Source organism: Grampus griseus (assembly GCF_964374135.1).
Source record: "Grampus griseus genome assembly, chromosome: 10".
In the NCBI taxonomy this organism is placed as follows: Eukaryota; Metazoa; Chordata; class Mammalia; order Artiodactyla; family Delphinidae; genus Grampus; species Grampus griseus.
Window position 1 is genome coordinate 39,263,918 of NC_139004.1, and position 11,531 is coordinate 39,275,448.

The window sequence follows — 11,531 nt, forward strand, 5'->3', positions numbered from 1 at the left end:
TTTTTTTTTTAATGTAGAAATACTCAGTTATATTCTGTATATGATAACATTTGGGTGTATTGGATTAATTATTAAAATTATTTCATGTGTTTCTTTTTACCACTGTAATATCTCACAAAGCATGTGTGCCTCCCATTCTGTTTCTGTTGGACAGTGCTGGTCTAGATTATTTGCTTATGTACTATTTACTGTCTCCCCACCCCACCCCCAGAATGTCAGCTCTTGGAGGGCAGGAGTCGACATTGTTTGCTCACTGTCCTGTTTTGTTCACGGTTGTATTTCAGGTTTTCAGAGCCTGGCACTGGTTTTTATTATAGGTGTTAAGTAAATATTTGTTTAATTGAATGGAGGGGATCCGATTCCAGGTCAGTCTCAGAGGGTTAGGAGGGGAGCCTGAGGGAGGGTATCTTTCATGCCTATAGGACCCCAGGTTGCCTGTCTCCTTCTGCCACCCCACGGAGATCCACAAGGTGATCTGGTCGACCCCCAAGGGGTCCTTCTTGACACCCTGCCCCCCACTGCCTCTGGCTGCAGGTGAGCGATGCTGGAAGCTGGGAGAGGGACTGCCCTGTGGACGGAACAGACCGTAAGGGCCACTGGGACCCTAGTTGCTGGCCCCGGCCTGCCCCCCCACCGCCCCCGGCAGGCAGTGGAGTCCCTGCGCGCCCACCCTCCGGAGCCCCGGGCCGGTCCCTCCCCGTGGTGGGCTGGGGGTGTGTGTGTTGTCGTCTGCGGGGAGAGCGTGGGGGTGTGTCCGGCTCGGGCTCACACAAGGTCACTGTGTCAGAGGCGCGTTCCGAACACTTTCTCTTTCCTTGCGATTCGATTGCGGCTCCGAAAGCCCCTTCCGTAGGGACTTCCCTCCGCGCCTGACTCACGCTGCCTCATGCGTGTGACTCAGGCCGGGCGCCGCGCCAGCCCCGCTCTCCCCGCCCGCCGCAGGGGCGGAGGGACGGCCAGCGACAGGGGGCGGGGCGTGCGGGGACGGGTGCCCGGGCGGAGAGCGGGGGAGACCGACGGTCTGGCAGAGATGGGGGACTGAGGGGCACAGGGGTACCGTCTAGAAGGGAGTGACACAGGAACTGAGGGGATGGATGAAAGTCAGCGGTAGGAGAGGCTGACCGAGGGAGACTGAGCAAATGGGAGGAGAGAGAGAGAAAGTGGAGAAGGACACAGAGACAGGAAAGAGAGAACCGAAAGCCTCCGCGGAGGCCCTGGCAGACCGAAGGTGGGAGGATGGACAAGTGACAAGTGAGAGGAAGGGAGGAGAGAGGAGGGAGACAGGAGCGCGTGCGGGCTGCCGCCCCCGAGTCCTGCTAACACCTGGGGGCCGCCGGCCTGTCCTGGGAGGCTGGGCCGAGGGACCATCGCCTCGGAGCCTTGCGCTTCTCTTGCAGCTCCGCCTTCCCAGCTCTGTGACAGCTGGCACCTGACTTCCTGTCTCTGCGCCTCCATCTTCTCATCCGCGAAGTGGGAGGCGGTGGTGGAGCATAATCCTGTCCGCCGCCCCCACCGCGCCACCCCGTGCTTGTTATTCTCCTTCATCCACCCTCTTACCCTCCCCATCCACCTCTGCTCTGACCTGCTCTTTGCCTGGGAGGCTGACGCTTGGCTGCGTCCCTGGGCCCGCCTCTCGGCTGGCTTTCTGTTGGTCAGTACCCACTCGCAGGAGATCCGAGAGGAGAGAAGCTGGGGTACTCCTTCCTCTGCCCTGGCCCTGCTTTGGCCCCTGGTCTGGCTGCAGCTGTGTCTCTCCATGACCGAAGCTCCAGGAACATTAACATCTGCCCCTTACCCTTTCAGCCTTGGGAGTCACGACTTCCTGACATTGTTGGTCCCAGTGCCACATCACCCCTCTCTGATCCCCTTCACCTGCCAGCACTCCTGTAAAGAGCCCCTCCGCTAAAGCCTCTTGAAGCCCCTGGGTTGGGTCCCCTTTCCTGCCGGGGCCCCGACTGCTGCACTGCAGGGCTAGCACTCAATGAAGCAGCACAGCACTTGGCACCCAGTAAATCATAGCCCTTACCATTATCCTGCACAACATTAAAAAAGCACTCGGGGGCTTCCCTGGTGGCGCAGTGGTTGAGAGTCCGCCTGCCGATGCAGGGGACATGGGTTCGTGCCCCGGTCCGGGAAGATCCCACATGCCGCGGAGCGGCTGGGCCCGTGAGCCTTGGCCGCTGGGCCTGCGCGTCCGGAGCCTGTGCTCCGCAACGGGAGAGGCCACAGCAGTGAGAGGCCCGCGTACCGCTAAAAAAAAAAAAAAAAAAAAAAAGCACTCGGATACCTATTAGCTCTTTAAATCATCACAGTGAGTCTGTGAAACAAGGGTGGGCTAATTAGCTTCGGCGGCTCATGCAGTTGAGAAGCAACACAATAGAATATGAGTAGTGACAGTGGACTGTTTCCTATGGGTGATAGGCCAGGTTAGGAAGGGGGCAGAATAACAATAACAATAGTAGTAGCTAAGATGTAGTAATACTTCCCAAGTGCCAGACACAGTTCTGATATATTATTATTAACTCATTTAATCCTTGCAACAACCCTATGAGGTAGCTGCTCTCCTTACTGCCATTTTACAGTTGTGGTAACTGAGGCACAGAGAGGTTAAGTAACTTTCCAAAGGCCACACAGCAGAGCTGGGCCGGAACACAGTCAGTCTGGATCTAGATCCACCACTCTAAACCTCTCCTAGGTAACCCCTTGGGGAGGGGTAGGCAGGGTGAGCACACCTGCATTCCAGGCTCAGTAGACAGCATGGGCAGAGCATTGGAGGGGAAAGAGCTTTTGCTGCGGGTTTCAGAAATAACCAGCCCGTGCTGTTAGCACCTGGGGGAGAAGGAAGCAGCCTAATTTGACAATGAAAGGAAGTGAATTGGAGCTCATCTTGGGGAATCCACCTGTCAGCCAGGGGCATGGACTTTTTTCTGAAGGTAATAGGGCACCACGGAAGGTTTTGAGCAGATGTGGAACAGGCTGGCATTTTAGAAAGGACTACTTTAAAATGCAAGAGAGACACTGTTTTTTCCCTATCAAATGGCAAAGAGCTTTAAAGTGATAATTCCCGATGCTGTCAACGTTTCAGAGCACTAAGTGCTCTCACATGTACCTGGTGAGAAGCAGTTGGTTTCACCTTTCTGGAAAGCAGCTGAGCCCTGTGTCGTGCTTGAGGAGGGTTCAGCCCTTTGACCTGCCAATCCCATTTCTAGGAATCTTGCCCCTGACATAATTAGAAAAGGGGTCAGGGATTTATGTCCCAGAATCTGAAATTCATTCCATCATTGATAATAATAGTAATTATAATGAAAGGAAACAATATAAATGTCCAACAGGAGGGAATTGCTAAAATAAATTAAGAGTGAAGTATCACAGAATGTTTTATAGCAATTAATATAATTTTTTCAAAGAAAGTAAGTGCATCAGAAATGCTATAGATTTCTAGAACTCTTAGAAGTAATAACTGAGTTCATAGTGGCTGTAGGGTACAAGATTAACACACAAAAATCAATCGTATTTCTATATGATAGCAACGAACAACTGGAAACAGATGAAAAAGACAGTACTATTTATAATCACTTCCAAAAAAAAGAAACGACAACAAAAAGAAATACTTGGGTATAAATCTAACAAAACATATGCAGGATGTCTATGCTGAAAACTATAAAATGTTAATGAAAGAAATCACAGAAGATCTAAATACACGGAGAAACATATGTTCATGGATTGGAAGAGTCAACATAGTAAAGACGTCATTTTTCCCCAGACTGATCGAATTTGTTTCCTAGAGCTGCTGTACCAAGGTACCACAAACTGGGTGACTTAAAACAACAAAGATTTGTCTCACAGCTCTGGAGGCTAGAGGTCTGAAATCAAGGTGTCAGCAGGATCATGCTGTCTCTGAAGCCTCCAGGGGAGGATCCGTCCCTGCTTCTTTGAGCTTCTGGTGGTTTACCCACAATCCTTGGTGTCCCTCAGCTGGTAGCTGCAGCACTTAAACATCTGCCTCTGTTGTTATATTGTATTCACCCTGTGTGTCTGTCTCTTCTCTTATAGGGATCTTGGGTTAAGGACCCACCCTACTCCACTATGACCTCATCTTAACTAAGTACATCTACAATGGCCCTATTTCCAAATAAAGTCACATTCTGAGGTGATGTATTGGGCCCAGGTTAGGACTTCAACATATCTTTTTGGGGGACACAATTCATAAAACTGATCTATAGATTTAACACAATTCCAATCAGATCCCAGCATGAATTCTTGTAGATACAGACGAGCTGATTCTAAAGTTTATATGGAAAGGCCAAGAAACGAGAATAGCTAAAAACAATTTTGAAAAAGAAGAAGAAAGTTGGAGGAATGACATGATCTGATTTTAGGACTTACAACAAGGCTTGCAGTATTAATCAAGAGTGTGAAAAAAAAAAAAAAAGAGTGTGGTGTTGTCAGAGGAATGGACACATAGATCAATGAAACAATAGAGAGCCTAGAAATAGATCCACATAAATATAGCCAATTGATTTTGACAAAGGTGCAGAGCAATTCAATGGAGAAAGGATAGTCTTTCCAACAGATGGTGCTGGAACTACTGGATATCTATATGCAAGAGAAGTGAACCTTGTCCTAAACCTCACACATTATACTAAAATTAAGTCAAAATGAGTTATAGATCTAAATGTAAAATCTAAAACTATGAAACGTCTAGAAGAAAACATAGGAGAAAATCTTCATGACTTGTGGTTAGTCAAAGAGTTCCTAAAACATGACACTAAGACCGAGATCCAGGGCTTCCCTGGTGGCGCAGTGGTTAAGAATCCGCCTGCCAATGTAGGGGACACGGATTCGAGCCCTGGCCCAGGAAGATCCCACATGCCGCGGAGCAACTAAGCCCGTGTGCCACAACTACCGAAGCCTACGCGCCGTGCTCCGCAATAAGAGAAGCCACTGCAATGAGAAGCCCGCGCACCGCAACGAAGACCCAACGCAGCCAAAAATTAAAATAAATTTATAAAAAAAAAAAAAAAACCCCGAGATCCATGAAAGAAAATAACTGATAAATTGGACTTTATCAATTTAACAAAAGAATCTCTGGGGTTTTATCTTGTTCCTTCATCTGGTACATAGCCCTCTGCCTTTTCATCTTGTCTATCTTTCTGTGAATGTGGTTTTTGTTCCACCGGCTGCAAGATTGTAGTTCTTCTTGCTTCTGCTCAATCTCTGAAAGATATTGTTAGAAGAACTAAAAGACAAAAAAATTTAAAAATAAAAAAACTAAAAGACGAGTTATGGGCTGAGACACAATATTTACAAATCATATATTTGACGAAAGACTTGTATCCAGAATTCATTAAAAAGTCTTTAAACTGAGCAGTAAGAAAACGACCAACCATATTTTTTAATTGGAGTATAATTGCTTTACAATGTTGTGTTAATTTCTGCTGTACAATGAAGTGAAGTGAATCAGCTATATGTATACATATATCCCCTCCCTCGTGGACCTCCCACCTCACCCTCATCCCACCCATCTACGTCATCATAGAGGACCGAGCTGAGCTCCCTGTGCTATACAGCAGGTTCCCACTAGCTATGTATTTTACACATGGCAGTGTATTTATGTCAAACCTAATCTCCCAACTCATCCCACCCTCCCCTTCTCCCGCTGTGTCCACACGTCCGTTCTCTACGCCTGCGTCTCTATTCCTGACCTGCAAATAGGTTCATCTGTACCATTTTTCTAGATTCCACATATATGCGTTAATATATGATACTTGTTTTTCTCTTTCTGACTTATTTCATTCTTTATGACGGACTCTAGGTCCATCCACATCTCTACAAATGACCCAGTTTCGTTCCTTTTTATGGCTAATATTCCATTATATATATGTACCACATCTTCTTTATCCATTCATCTGTTGATGGACATTTAGGTTGTTTCCATGTCCTGGCTATTGTAAATAATGCTGCAATGGACATTGTGGTACATGTGACTTTTTTTAAATAGAACTTTACTGGAGTATAATTGCTTCACGATACTGTGTTGGTTTCTGTTGTGCGGCAAAGTGAATCAGTCATATGCATACATATATCCCCATATCCCCTCCTTCTTGAGCCTCCTTCCCACCCTTCCTATCCCACCTCTCTAGGTCATCGCAAAGCAGGAGCTAATCTCCCTGTGCTATGCTGCTGCTTCCCACTAGCTAACTATTTTACATTCGGTAGTGTATATATGTCGATGCTACTCTCACTTCGCCCCAGCTCCCCCCTCCCACCCCCGCCGTGTCCTCAAGTCCATTCTCTATGTCTACGTCTTTATTCCTGCCCTGTCACTGGGTTCATCAGTACCATTTTTTTTAGATTCCATATATGTGTGTTAGCATATGGTATTTGTTTTTCTCTTTCTGACTTACTTCACTCAGTATGACAGACTCTAAGTCCATCCACCTCATTACAAATAACTCAATTTCGTGTCTTTTTATGGCTGAGTAATATTCCATTGTATATATGTGCCACATCTTCTTTATCCATTCATCTGTCGATGGACACAGGTTGCATCCATGTCCTGGCTATTGTAAATAGTGCTGCAATGAACATTGGGGTGCATGTGTCTTTTTGAATTATGGTTTTCTCAGCGTATATGCCCAGTAGTGGGATTGCTGGGTCATATGGTAATTCTATTTTTAGTTTTTTAACTCCTCCATACTGTTCTCCACAGTGGCTGTATCAATTTACATTCCCACCAACAGTGCAAGAGGGTTCCCTTTTCTCCACACCCTCTCCAGCATTTATTGTTTGTAGATTTTTTGTTGATGGCCATTCTGACCGGTGTGTGGTGATACCTCATTGTAGTTTTGATTTGCATTTCTCTAATAATTAGTGATGTTGAGCATCTTTTCATGTGCCTCTCGGCCATCTGTATGTCTTCTTTGGAGAAATGTCTATTTAGGTCTTCCGCCCATTTTTGTTTTGTTTTGTTTTTTAATTAATTAATTTTATTTATTTATTTATGGCTGTGTTGGGTCTTCGTCGCTGTGCGCTGGCTTTCTCTAGTTGCGGCAAGCGGGGGCTACTCTTTGTTGCAGTGTGTGAGTTTCTCATTGCAGTGGCTTCTCTTGTTGTGGAGCACGGGCTCTAGGTGCGTGGACTTCAGTAGTTGTGGCACGTGGGCTCAGTAGTTGTGGCTCGCGGGATGAGCGCAGCCTCAGTAGTTGTGGCACACGGGCTTAGTTGCTCCGTGGCATGTGGGATCCTCCTGGACCAGGTCTCGAACCCATGTCCCCTGCATTGGCAGGTGAGTTCTTAACCACTGTGCCACCAGGGAAGTCCTCCGCCCATTTTCGGATTGGATTGTTTGTTTTTTTGATACTGAGCTACATGACCTGTTTGTATATTTTGGAGATTAATCCTTTGTCCATTGCTTCATTTGAAAATATTTTCTCCCATTCTGAGGGCTATCTTTTCGTCTTGTTTATGGTTTCCTTTATTGTGCAAAAGCTTTTAAGTTTAATTAGGTCCCATTTGTTTATTTTTGTTTTTATTTTCCTTAGTCTACGAGGTGGGTCAAAAAAGATCTTGCTGTGATTTATGTCAAAGAGTGTTTTTCCTATGTTTTCCTCTAAGTGTCCAGTCTTACATTTAGGTCTTTAATCCATTTTGAGTTTAGTTTTGTGTGTGGTGTTAGGTAATGTTCTAATTTCATTCTTTTACATGTAGCTGTCCAGTTTTCCCAGCACCAAGTATTGAAAAGGCTGTCTTCTCTCCATTGTATATTCTTGCCTCCTTTGTCATTAGGTGACCATAGGTGCGTGGGTTTATCTCTGGGCTTTCTATCCTGTACCATTGATCTATATTTCTGTTTTTGTGCCATACCATACTGTGTTGATTACTGTAGCTTTGTAGTATAGTCTTTTAAAAATATCTTTATTGGAGTATAATTGCTTCACAATGTTGTGTCAGTTTCTGCTGTACAACAAAGTGAATCAGCTATATGTATACATACATCCCCATATCCCCTCCTTCTTGAGCCTCCCTCCCACCCTCCCTATCCCACCCCTCTAGGTCGCCACAAAGTATCGAGCTGATCTCCCTGTGCTATGCAGCAGCTTCCCTGTAGTATAGTCTGAAGTCAGGGAACCTGATACCTCCAGCTCTGTTTTTCTTTCTCAAGATTGCTTTGGCTATTTGGGGTATGACCAACCAAATTTAAACAGACAAAAGAGTTGAACAGACACTTCACCCGAGGGTAAATACAGGTGGCAAATAAGCCCATGCAAAGATACTGAATGTCATTAGCCTTTGGGTAAGTGCAAATGAAAACAATGACCCAGCATTCCCACTCCTAGATATTTACCCTAGAGAAACAAAAACTTACATTCACACAAACACCTATACAAGAATGTTGATAGCAGCTCTATTCATAATCACCAAAAACTGGAAGCAACCCAAATTGGAAGATTGGATACATGAACTGTGGTTCACTTAGGGAACTCAGGAGTAAGAAGGAACAAACTCTTGATACAAATAACAACGTGGGTGAAAGAAGCCAGTTTCAAAGGACACATGTCCTTTGAGACTGTACGGTCCAATTTACGTGACATTCTAGAAAAGACAAAAAATGGTGATGAGAACAGATCAGTGGTTCTCAGGGCTAGGGCTTGGGGAAGGTGTGCCTACCTGGGGATGGCAAGAGGGAGTATATTGGGGATGATGGCACTGTTCGGAATACTGATCATGGTGGTTACATGAGTCTGTACGTGTAAAATTAATAGAAATGCACACCAAAAGAGGTATCTGTTACTGCATGATAATTTGAAAAACCAACTATATACACTTGGGTAACTATGTGATAAAGCAAGCATAGTACACTGTTAATGGGAGAATCTAGTGGTGGATATGGGTGATCACTGAACAATTCTTTTAGATTTGCTGTCTGTGTGAAAATTTTCATAATACAATCTTGGAAAAAAACTATATTCAGAATGATCCTAAGTTTGTTTTTATTATTTACAAATTTATTTATTTATTAATTTTTGGCTGCGTTGGGTCTTCGTTGCTGCACGTGGGCTTTCTCTAGTTGTGGCAAGCGGGGGCTACTCTTTGTTGCGGTGTGCAGGCTTCTCATTGCAGTGGCTTCTCTTGTGGCAGAGCACGGTCTCTAGGTGCGCGGGCTCCAGTAGCTGTGGCTTGTGAGCTCTAGAGCGCAGGCTCAGTAGTTGTGGCACATGGGCTTAGTTGCTCTGCAGCATGTGGGATCTTCCTGGACGAGGGATCGAACCCGTGTCCCCTGCATTGGCAGGCGGATTCTTAACCACTGCGCCACCAGGGAAGCCCCGTAAGTTAGTTTTTAAAGTCTGTCTATCTCTCTCTCTCTCTCTCTCTCTCTATCTATCTATTGGTCTATCTCACATATACAAATATAGGAAGAAGATATCATATCAAAATATTAACAATGGGGATCTCTCTGAAGGGTAAAATTGTGAGTGATTAAAATTATCTTTTTATATAGTTCTGTATTTTTGTATAATGAGCACATATTTATTTTATTTAGGGAGAGTATAGGCTGTATTTTATTTATTTGAAATGTCTTTTTTTTCAATTACGTGTGCAATCCTGGCTTATTGTAAGGTTCGAATGGTACAGAAACCTTATTGTAAGGTTCAAATGGTACCCCACAGGGAAAGTCCCTCGTACTCACTCCCAGCACTGCTAACATTCTGCATATATCCTAAAGGCTAAGTCTTAAATTCAAGTTCATTTTTTTCAGATTATGTCATCTTTAACAACACTAAGCAAGTCAAACAATATTCTATCTTTGTTTCCCATTACTATCACCTAACAATGAAAGTTTTATATTTACAAGGAAAATGGCCTTTATTCTATAGGTTTGAGGCATAGAACCTGAAAAGACGGTGTAATAATTTTTCTTGATTCCAAGAATTGAAACAGGAAAGAGTCTGCTTCCTTGGGTCACTCTTCTTTGTTATTTTAAAAGATATAACCATATGTATTTGTTTTCAATTTCTTTTGTATCTTAGGTCAAAACTGGAATGCTCTTTTGTTCTATGTTTGTGTGCTTCATTGCACCAATAATAAAATAATACCTGCTGAGGAAACTGAGATCAGAGCCAAGAGGGACTGAGGCTCAGGGTCACTTCTGGCACAGCCACCAAGTCCCCGTGACCCCTCTCTGGGCCTCAGTTTTCTATGCTATATTATTTTTATAATGAAGAACAAACAAACAAAAGTAATAATAAAACCCTGTTACTAGGCAGCAGCATGGAGGGTGCTGCAAAGAGTGCTGATTGTCCTGCATGCCTGATCTCCCCTTCTTCCTGAGGACTAAACTTCTATATTTTTAGCAGAGCACATGGTGACCCTCAAAATAGACTGTTTCCTTGCCTTCCTTGTTAGATGTGGTCAATGGAAAATGAGCAAAAAATTTTTAAAGGGAAGGGATGTTTTCTTTTTCTCCAATTACTCCTTTCTAATGACTAGGATGTGGATATGATGGCTGGAGAACAAGCAGCTATTTTAGACCATGAGGAAACTTTGAGAATGAAAGCCATACACCACAGAGCAATCAGATAGAAAAAGGTGGGTTCCTGGCACTGCGGTGCACCATGCTAACTCTCCACTACCTGCCTCTGGACTTCTTGAATGTGACAGAGAAATACACCTCTGTCTAGTAGAATCCATTGGTATCTTTTTATATTGAATTATAAATGACATACAATATTATATTAGTTTCTGGTGTACAACATAGTGATTCAATATTTTTATATATTGCGAAATGAACACCACGATAAGTCTAATTACCATCTGTCATCATACAGAGTTATTACAATATTATTGACTATATTCCCTATGTTGTACATTACATCTCAGCCATTTATTTATTTTATAGCTGGAATTTTGTACCTTTTAATCCCCTTCACCTATTTCACCTGTGCCCCCAATTTACCTCCCCTAATCCATTGGTATTTTGGGATTTTGTTATTTGCAGCCATATACACAAAAGGCAGGAGAATCAGTGAGGAGACTGTTTTAGTAATTGAAGGGAGAGACAATGAGGGCCTGAACCGTGGTGGGAAGTAGATTTAAGAGACATTCATCTAGGACGTGCCAAGTTCCCACGTCTGAGGGAGGGACCATTTAAAGTGGGCTGTGGGTTGCATTGAGCTGGAGTTGAGCAGAGAGGTCTGAGCTGGAGGAAGCATGTGGTCAGAGAGGTAAAGATGCCCAAGTCACACAGCCAGGAGGATCCTGAATGCAGTGTGTATTAGTTACCTATTGATGAGTAAGAAGTCACTCCAAAACTTAGCAAGGGGGAGTCAGGGGTCTGGGAGCTGCCTAGCTGGGTGGTTCTAGCTTGGGGTCTGTCATGAGATTGCAGTTAAGACGCTGGCCAGGGCTGCAGTCACCTGAAGGCTTGATGGGGCTGGAGGAGCCATTTCCAAGGCAGCTCATTCACCCGGCTGCTGACCTGTGCTGAGGGCCCACCCTGTGCCCACCCTGTGCTGAAAATTTTACCCAAG